Genomic DNA, 11,032 nt, shown 5'->3' with positions numbered 1-11,032 from the left:
GTGCGGAGGAGGTGTAGGATTGAGCACATTCTGACTAGTCCACCTCAGATTGGGATGGACTGCCCCTTGATTATTGTAATAGGAACCCCCTCCTTGCCTATATTGCTGAAAGGCAAGGACTTGTTCCTACTCCACAAGAAAGCCAACAGCAGAGTGGCCATCATTACCTCCACATCTCTCACATGAAACGGTCTCTCCCCTAGTAAGAACATGGACCATCTGAGGCTCCCCAGCAGCTTGTAATTCCAACTTGTCGAACCTAGCATTCATGGTCTCCAGCTGAATCAAAACCTGCTTATCGACTGCATGAACTGTTCTAATACCATCCCTCGGGTTACCATATTCAGCACTGTGATTCGCCATCTCATCAATAAGAGACCACCCCTTATCATCATCGGTGTTCTCCTGAAATCTCCCACTGGATGCCGCATCAAGTATGGGTCTGTGGTCATCATACAGTCCATTGTAAAACTGATTAGCTAGAAACCATGGGTCAAAACCATGGTGAGGGATAGACCTCATCAACTTCTTGAATCGTGTCCATGCTTCATAGAAACTTTCATCGGGAGCCTGTCTGAAACTAGTAATCTTGGCCCTCAGCAAATTGGTGTGTTGTGGAGAGAAATATCTCTTGTAAAATGCAAGAGCAAGAGACTCCCAATCTGTAACCCGAGCAGCTGTGCGGTCCAAGTCAGTCAGCCACTCCCTGGCTGAATCGGCTAAAGAGAAAGGAAATAGAACCTCCTTAATCTTATCTTGAGTTACCCCCTTAGTGGCGGGGATAGTAGAACAGTAATCGGTAAAGGTCTCTATATGCTTCCTAGGATCTTCACCTGCCACACCTCTATAAATATTTCGCTCCACCAGATTAATATAAAAAGGGCGGATATCAAATGTGTTCCCATCATCAGTCTGGAGATTGAAACCCTTCGGAATAGAGGATGCTTTAGGCACTGAATGACTAGAAAGTTTAGGCATCTTTACTGTAGAAATCGGATTGTCTTCCGCAAAAAGAAAATGATCAAGCTCTGGCTCGAAAGTACTCAAGTCTTCCTTTCGTGATTTCCTTATCAGACGGAGTCTATGCCTGAATAATCTCTCCGTCTCTGAATCAGCTGAAACTAATTCACACCTGTCTGACTCCGGGCATAAACAACACTGAAAGGAAATGAATAAGAACTGCCTCAAGGAATAAAAATTCCCTGAGACGGAAAAATAAACGGAACGAAAAACAAATAGGGCAATTGCCTCCCCGGCAACGGTGCCAAAATTTGACACGTCTGTCGTATACCTGTCAAAAATAAACTAACTCAACTAACTATATAGCTAGGGAAGTCAGGTCGTTCTCCACAGGGAGGCAAGATATTTGTAGAAGTCCGTCTATTTGGTCACAAATGGGGGGGGGGGGGGGGTTGTTTGATTTGTTATCTAAACTGCGAGATTTAAAGGAAAGAGAAATAAGGCAAGAGCAATAAAAGCAGAGAAATAAGGATAAAAACTATCAGATAGAGAGGGACACGTCAGGATTTCGGTTCACTACGGTAGTCCAGTGACTCACCAAATGACTCGAGGAATTAATGTAAGACGGATGTTGAAAGGTCCTCTCGGTCCACTTTCTATCCTAAAATACCGCTAACTTAACTTTCATTCTCGTCAGGATAGTCTACTGTTCATAGCAGGCCTATTTAGTCCAATCTTTCGATCTAGGATTAATTTTAGCCAGATTAAAGGTTAACTTAGAAGTGTGCACTCAACTAAGTCGAATAAATACAATTAAATTGCTATGGTGACGGAGCCTTGTAATCAATTCATCTGTTTCATTCACTACATCGTCACTTTCCTACCGCAGATCCCCTAATCCCAACATGGAAGGGGTTTAGCTACTCATATCGCTAATTAAACTAATAGCAGATAAATTCTCAGCAGTAAACATAATGAAATAAACAATAAATTGCATAAAAGCAAATTAGGGCAGAAGAATAAATCTAACGAAACGAAGAATTAAAGCAACAAGAGATTAATTATTAATAAGGGAAGAGAAAGAATTACAATCGATGCGAATCCGGCGTAAAGAACACAAAATCCAAGCGAAAGTAATCCCGAGATAAAGTTACAGTAGAGAGGAATGAAGTACGCAGTAAAAGTTTGATAGATAAAAACATAGATAAAAGATCATTATAACCTAGTTAACATAGGTTTAAATAGGAAAACAAATAAGTTTTTGCGGAAATAAACATAACACGGGCTGTTTAAAGCCCATAATTAGCGAAACCACTCGATCGAGCAAACACCTCAGCAAATCTACTCGATCGAGTAGAAAGTTACTCGATCGAGTAACTGGTCTTTCTGCAAGCTAAGGATCGAGTGGAAAACCACTCGATCGACCACCAGAGGACGTAAAAACCACTCGATCGAGTGGTAAAACTGCTCGATCGAGTTCTTTGTCTTCATTTCAGCTCAAGTCCGCGCCTAAATGCCTCGTAATCTGTGCCATGACGCTTCAAAATGCAGTATCTCACTCTGGAAAAATCCCGTCTCCTCTAAATGCATGCAAAAAGGACGAAAAAGAGTACGATTCCACTACTTTCGCGTTCATTTCTACAAAATGGACAAAACGAACCAAAGTAGCCAATTCGGGGCAAAATACCAAAAGAAACAGTATAAAAATGCATCGAAATACGTGCTAAAATAGGCTAAAAAGACTACATAAAAAGCACGTATCAATTCTCCCCAGCGGTTGCAATATTTTATTCCCCAGCGAGAGTTCGTTACCGCCTTAAATCCCATGTATTTCTTTTAAATACAAGTTCGATGCAAATTAATTATCCACGATTCTAGGAAAGTCTTGTTTTCTATCAAGTAAATTAAATCATAAATATTTGGTTCTCAGAAAGTCCCGTTTTCAAGACAATTATTCGCCAGCAGTTCTCAGAAAGATCCACCATCTACAAGTTAAGTTTCTTTAGCGTTTCTCGGAAAGTCTCGCATTCTACCAAAGTTAATTATTATTAGTATTTCTCGGAAAGTCCTGCCTTTTATCAGCGTTTCTCGAAAAGTCTCGCCCTTTTACGAAATCAAGTTTCGTCAGCGGTTCTCGGAAAGTCTCGCCTTCTACCAAGTCAATTGCTCTTCAGCGGTTCTCGAAAAGTCCCGCCTTCGACCAAAATAATTATTATTAGCGGCTCTCAGAAAGTTTCATTGCTTCAATCATTCTCGGAAAGTCTAGCTCTTCTGTAACGTCAAGTTGCTCAGTGGTTCTCAGAAAGTCTTGCTTCTCTTTTTTTTGCCCAACAGTTTCTTCTAAATGTTCTGCTATCGACATCATATGATTTTCTACAAAGTTTCAGTTCGTCTACATCTCATGTATGGTTTTTTCTTATGGCTGGCGAGCCTCCTCAAGTAGTCTAATAGACTTTAAATGACCCTTCCTGATAGTCGACAGACTCTACAATGTTCTCGACGACAGGTCCTTGCCTCAGACCCCTTGAGCCGCCTCACGTTGCCATAGTCTTTAGGTTGTAATCTTCGATTGACCTAGAGACTATACTTTGACTTTTGCCTTGTCCAAGCCTTAGTCAATGTGGGGGATTAGTGGACACCTCGTCTCTCCACCTCCCGCCAACCACCCAGTGATGATTGGGCCGCATGTTTAATCATGCGGAGCGATTTATGACATTTTATAAGTTCGTCAATACGTGATAGCTCAAACAGTCAAGCCAACCTCATGGTCGTCATCTATGCGTCGATACGGTCATTTTGACAGTAATTAGAGTTCATTTGGAGTCCAGTTCAAAAACTGCTCCTATTTTCTAAAACCTTCTTAAAACCGAGTTGAAATATTCTGAAATTTTCCGGAAAATTATTCCTAAATTTTATCTTCTATCACAAAAATATCTGCCTTGCGGAATAAGGAAGCATACATCTTCCCTAATTCCTAAATAGAACCGCGGAAATCTTCCTTGTGGAGAAGGAAACTGCCCAAGAGAGAACGCAGTAGGCACTGCGCCTCTTGGAAGGATCGCAGTTCCTGACGCGCCTCTTCCTGGGCTGCTTTTTCTCCAGTTTTCAAATTTCTTCCGGATTTCTTTCCTAATTCTACTTTTACCATAATTCCTTCACGTGATTCCCCCGTCTCACATATTTCTCACGCGAATGTCCGCCCTTCTCTTCTCTTTTCCATTCTAAGACTACGCTCTTACTTTTCGACGCCTATGTGCTTGCTCTACGCGACCACGTAAGCTCAGATCATTCTGAGTACTAGTCACGTTACATAGAGTTACCCATTTGACCACTACACTTTAATCAACTCAATCAAGTTTTTCTAAATCCTCTTAAGAGGGCACTTCCATATTACATCGACTCGAGCAATCACCAAAACGACAACTTAGTTATTCTCGCTTCGTCAAACATGTAAGTCTGAGGGTGTAAATCGTAATTTTATTTATTATATTTTATTTTGTATTAATTAATGTACGAATTTATACCACAAGTATGATCATCCTTTCAAACTATTTTTTAAAACAACAGCGAAAGACAACCATGAAGAAACGCATCAGCAGATGCGCCTTCTAGACTAGTCACAGCATTTGCTGCGCCTCTTCCAGAGGCTGCTTCTCAGCTGCTGATGCTCTTCTTCTTCTTCCTCGAGTATCTGTTTTCCTTTTCTTTTCCTTTTTTTTCTTTCTTTATTATCTCTTTTCGTATTTTTAGTTTATAAAATTGGTTTTAATCAATCCTTTTTAATAATTTCCGACTTAAATCCCTTGTAACTAATATTTGCGATTTTTCATCACAAATTCAAACCCGGATTTTAGAGACTCGATTCATCCATGTCATGCCCTTGGAATTCGTCTTTTGTATATATTTCTCTTTATTTTTCGGATTTTGTTTCGTTTTGCTTTCAACCGTCTCTAATTCAAGCCTTGTATATAAATCGATTCCGACATCGTAAAATAACCATAACTCGTAATATTTCGTTTTAATTCATTTGACGGTTTTATATGCATGTAATACAATTAAATCACTTCTACTTGAGTCCTATATCAATAATCGATATTAATTCACCAACGAACAATAACGATTCAACTAGTCCGACTTTCACAGTCAGAACCCTACCCAAGAGCTGACGCACGGTCTGATGCGCCTCTTCTAAGGGACGAAACAGATGTTGCGCCTGTTCTGAGGTGGTTTCTGCCTCTGAACTCGTCTCGTTCAAACGTAGCTTTAGTTTAAGGGCTTTAATCGATTATTATTTTGTATTATCACTAATAATTCGACGTAGTTTCATCTTTTAAATTCGTTTCTTTTATTTTCTTTTCAAACCCTTCCGTTTTCGAGCATACTTGTGAAATAAATTCAAATTATCCATTGTAATTCAATTGAAATTTATTTATTGTAATTTGTAATATTTCATATTGCTCTTGTATAATTCTTTTGTATGCTTTTTCACGTGTAAATTAATCTAACTTCCGACTTCGAATCTACTGATTGCTAAATTACGTGCCGATCGACTTAGTCTAAATTCACATGCTATAATTAATCTATGGATGTTGCATTGCATGAATACAACTGATGACATATCGAGTATAAATAACTTCCCTGATCATTAGTAGAGGCCGCTATCGAGGCGGGCGGGATTAGGTGTTCAAATAAACGAGCTTCCTAATACGTACCTTCACCCCTTACTCAAGATCTTTGTGAACATCCATGTTCATTGGCATCACGAGAGTCATTCTAGACATAGAGTGCTTAGGGTAACGAATTTCTTAGTGTTCATGTAACTACTTTGTGTCTTGACATGACATGAAGTATTCGAACGGTTCCAATTTTCCATAAAAATTGGTGGCGACTCCAAAAATGCAGGCTTGTCAAACCTTTCACCGGTTTCAATGCTTTTCAAATCGGTAATGGCCCATGACGTGCTTTGCTTCGCGTCGGAGTTCCGTGGGAGAAGTGTCGCCGCTAGGGCTAGGCACCGGTCCAAAACCGGACCGGACCGGAAAAGGAATCGACAAAATTCATTGACCGGGACCGGACCGGATTACAAATTTTCTGGTCCGGGATCGGACCGGAAAAATTCCTGTCCAAAACCGGACTGGACCGGTTGGACTCGAATTACCCAGTTTTTCAAATTCCGGTCCATTGGACCTGAATAAAAATACAATTTTAAGAAAACAATGCAAATAACAATAATTCCGGTCCAAACCGGTTCGGACCGGAAAATACCGAACCCGGACCGGAATTTTTAATTCCGGTCCGTACCAGTCCATTTTTCCGGTCCGGACCGGATTATGCCCACCCCTAGTCGCCGCCTCGAAACCAACGCGCAGGTGGCTGTGTCCACACCAAGTTACCTTATTATCAATTAAGACCATAATATAATATGCGTCTTCATAAAAATGTCAATAAGAGAACTTCCTCTTCTTTACCCATGAAAACACCACGAAAGACTCTTCTTCTTCTTCTTCTTCTTCTTCTTCTTCTTCTTCTTCTTCTTCTTCTTCACCCATCAAAATAAGAAACCTAAAACGTAGGTCTAAAGGTATATACAAATAATTCTCATAAAAGTTTTTGGAGATTAATATGATGTAGAGGTAGGAGCTATGAATACGAGAATATAAATTTTAATTTGTATGAGTTTAGGAGAAGACAAGATGCACAACAATTGAGTTCAAAGGGAGAAGATAGATCGAAAGAGAGAAAAGAGGGAGTAGGCGTGCGGCGGGTTATGGCTCTGTTTGGTAAACATTGGATTAATATTGGCAGAAATAGATTTCAAAAATAGATTATGTTTAGCAGATTATATTAGCGGGTTTGACCAAAATATATAATTAGCAGAATTTGTTAATGGTGTTTGGTAATCAGCAGTTTCAGATTAACAGATTGTTTATTTTTTATATAAAATGACTAACATGGACATGGATCAATTATTGACAACTATTATAACATATTTTCTCAAGGATAAAAATGTCAATTTAAATATTCTCTAATCTACTGATTGAATATGCTGGTAGGTGCAGCATATATATTGTGAAATAGTAAATTGCACCCAAATCTACTATTTCAATATGCTATCTACCAAACACTCCAAACAACATATGGACTGGTCAAACATACTAAAAGGTCTCAATATGCTAAAAACTTCAAAATCTACTGTTTTTAGCAGCTTGCTTGTTTGCTTTAGTTTTTCTTTTCATATTAAGAGGGTTTATAAGTGGGTTTTGGATCCATTAACTCATAAGTTGGATTAACAAGATATGAATTGGACCATATTAAAATGCATGGAGAATTTATATAATAAAACTATTTATTATTTTAGAATAACCAAATCGTGCACGGACATTTTAACCCATCCAAAAGTAGGTAAAAAAGAAATAATAAAAATAGACAACGGTAACTAAAACTATAAGTTTTCAAAATACAATATTACACTTGAAAATAATTAATACAATATGAAACTCCCAAATAAAATGTTATTATAATGTGTTATAGACGTGGTTCAAAGATTTTAATACCTGATTCGTGCATTTTATATAGTCTTTTTAAGCCTTTTATGCACGCATTTCCATGTAATTCTCGTAGTTTTATACTACGAAATGCCCCGAATAGTCTACTTTGGTTCGTTTGGCTTTAATTGCAATAAAGGAACTGAAAGTAGCGGAATTATGCCTTTTACTGTCCCATTAGCGTGCATTTAGAAGATGGAAGAATTGGAGCGGAGATATCACTTTCTCGGGATGCGTGAATTCACCTCGGAATATAAATCACAAGTTCCTTGGCCTATTTTAGAGGTAATCCATTCGATCGAGCACTTTGGTTGCCTGATATGCTCGATCGAGAGCTTATGGATGCAGAGAAGACCTCGATCGAGACCCTGCTGAGCTCGATCGAGAGGTGGCATAATGGAGGTCCTCGATCGAGTAGTCTAAGTACTCGATCGAGAGGTATTTGTTGGGAAGTGTTCGATCGAGAAGAATCAAGTTGCTCTATCAACCATCTATCTGAACGCGAGATTTTATCGCGTGAACTTATTTATTTTATTAAGTTGCCTGTTTAATAAATGTCTTTCCTATATAATGGAATGACGTCATTAGGTTTAGGTTATCTTTTAATCATCTATTACTCTTAATCACTCAGTTTCCAGCATTAATCTTATTCGACGTTACTTTGCTCTATATTTCCGGATCTCAACTTTTGTAATCTCTCTTACTCTTTTCTATTCAGTTTAATTCTCCATTGCACACTTTATTCTTTGTCTATAATTTTTGTTTTAATTAGTATTTGGTTTATGTTATTTCTTCTTAATCATCTCTTTATAATGGTTTCTATTGCTTTATTAATCTTTGTTAGTATTATTATCGCCATGAGTAGCTAATTCCTTTATTGCTAGGATTAAGGGAGCCATGATAGTAAAACAATGATGTTATTATTAGATTAGGAGGTTTTACATGTGAGAATTGATTCATGACAATATAGCTGTAATTATTTAGTTGAGTGCACGCTTATAAATTAATTAAACCGGTTAAATTCAGACCTAGATCGGAAGATTGGAATGAACAGATCTGTTATGAACAATAGACTACTCTAATGAGGGCGGAAGCTAAGTTAGTAATAATTTAGGGCGGATAGAGGACCGGAAGCACCTTTCCTTTACCCTTGTCACATTAGACCAACTGATCTTACCTTTAGCAGAATTGTGTGATATCATGGTGAACCGACATCCTGGCATTTCTCTCTATATGAGGAAGTGTTCGATCAAACAGCTTACAATACTCGATCGAACCGTTTGTATGAGGAAGTATTCGATCGAACACCCTACACTGTTCGATCGAGCACTGCTGAGGACGAAGACCTCGATCGAACAGTCAGCATTGTTCGATCGGCTAGTTTTGGTGAAGAAACCCTACGATCGAGCACTACTCATTCTCGATCGAATTATTTGGCTATGAACAGTGCTGACTCGTCATTTACGCCTATCCCGGATGACGGTAAGAAGGTAATTGAAGACCAATCCTATCTAACTGGAGGTAATGTTATTCCTTTATTGATCCTGATCGGTTTCCTTCTAATGCTTCCGTTAAATCATATATTGCTGTTGATTTGACGCCTCCGCCCCAGTTTGGGAGCAAGTTGGAGGAATATCGTCTTGTTTCTTCTTATACAGGTCTTGACAGGTTAGAAGACCAGGGAAGAGAATTTGAAGATTTCATCCCACATAAGAAGAGGGCGTGGGATAAGGCCAAGAAAAGACGTGGCGTTGTTAATGCTGTAAAGAGTCGCTGTTCTTCCGATGCTGTGCTGTGGCGACCAAAAGTAAAAATCATGGATGTTGAAGGGACTGCATTCAGTTAGACGCCTTGTTGTAGGCCATTGATTTGCGTGGGTGGATGAAGAAAAAAAGGTCGAGCTGGGACCTATCTGAAACTAGCGCGGATCGAGAGGCAACCCGGATTTTCATGTTTTGTTTGGATTTCTTAGACATTCTTTTATTTAGTTTTGTGTGCTTAATAATTAGTTTTATCGACTATATATTGCGGAACATATTAGATTTTGTTTTGGTAGTATTTTTGGGGCGCGATTTGCGAAAGTGCAGGTACACCTGCATTTTTTTCGCGTATTGAGTTGATCCGGTGCTGTTAGCTACGACCTCCCATGTTGCTGGCTGGTTTTGGGAGGTCTCTCCCTTTTTCGTGCTATCCTGTTAGTTTCTTAGCTCTTTATCTCCTTCATTTCCTTTAGTTTGCATTTTCCTTTTCCCTTTTTGCTGCTTTTGCTAGCTGTTGTGTACAATGAGGGCATTGTACGGTTTGGTTTGGGGAGGGTATATGCATCCATATTTGTGTCTGCATATTGTTTTTATTGCATTTTAGTTAGCACGTTTAATTTTTGCATGCATTGTTTATTTTAATTTCAAAAATTCAAAAATCTCATAGAAATAAAAAATTCAAAAAATCATGTTTCTTTTAGCATATAGGTTGAGTCGGAACGGTAGTATTCAATGATGAAATTGCACTCCATTTAGTCAATTTGCTTAAGCCTTGAAAAAATTAATATCTTTTTAGCTTTGTCTTTCTGCATAATCTACGAGTTAATGTTAAAATTTAGCTGAACAAATAGACTTGACCTGAAATTTTGGCAACCTACTCATAATTTCTAAGATACAGAGCCTTAAAACTGGTGTCATTCAAGACCAGTTCATGTAGGATTGTGAGTAGTTACTCCTTGCATAGCATGTATCATTAATTTGTACATATATGAAATTCAATTGCTTTTTGCCTACATACATTCGGGTTAGTGGTTGGTGTCACACGCAGGGAGGTGCTTACATCCCCTTTTTTCTATTTTTACCCCTTTAACTCCACATTTTGCCAAATTTGCCTTTTGACCCTTAACTACATCCAATCTAGCCTTCCTTGTCAAGCTAGTTTAGATTATTTTTGCGGTATTTTGTTTATTGAGCCGTGTTTGGTTTGTATTTGATGATTTGGAGTTGGTAATATATGGATAAAGGAGGATGATGGAATGAAAAAAGAAGTTGAAAAAAAAAATGAAAGAAAATCAGAAAAACCGTGAAACAAAAAAAATGAAAAAAAAGGAATTTGAATTTGATTGTTAGCGGTTTTTGCTTCTATACTTTTTTCCTTTATCCTATGAGGAGTTGTTTATTTTTTGTTAGTGAGCTTTTATGTCGAGTCAAGGCATTTGTGTTTCAGTTTTTAGATGGATTAGAAGCGGATATTGTTCAATTTGGTTATGTTTAGGTAGCTAGCTTGGCTTATTACCTCACATATCCAAAAAATGTTTTGCCCTTCTCACCCATTTCCTCACTTTTCCAAACTTTTGTAAGCCCTGGGCTGTGACGAGACCTTGTTTGGTTGGAATGTATGTACGGTAGTTAGAATTGTCTATCATATTAGTTGCATGCATGTTTATGTCGGTCGTAGTTTAGGTGAGCGGCTATATTTCTTTCTCTCTTACATTCATATGCTTACCCTTTGCTTCATGAGAGAAGAGTGACCCGTGAAAGTCCATT

At 38.4% G+C, this 11,032-nt stretch overlaps 1 non-coding gene across 1 annotated transcript; it reads left to right on the top strand.

Annotated features, from left to right (window-relative positions):
* Positions 1-496: 496 nt before the first annotated feature.
* On the top strand, positions 497-603 carry LOC141644864 (small nucleolar RNA R71). Its single transcript, XR_012544467.1, has one exon. It is a non-coding gene; the product is annotated as a small nucleolar RNA R71 (small nucleolar RNA).
* The last annotated feature ends 10,429 nt before the right edge of the window (positions 604-11,032 follow it).

This window comes from Silene latifolia, chromosome 2 (genome assembly GCF_048544455.1).
Source record: "Silene latifolia isolate original U9 population chromosome 2, ASM4854445v1, whole genome shotgun sequence".
In the NCBI taxonomy this organism is placed as follows: domain Eukaryota; kingdom Viridiplantae; phylum Streptophyta; class Magnoliopsida; order Caryophyllales; family Caryophyllaceae; genus Silene; species Silene latifolia.
This window is presented reverse-complemented; position numbering and strand designations above follow the sequence as displayed.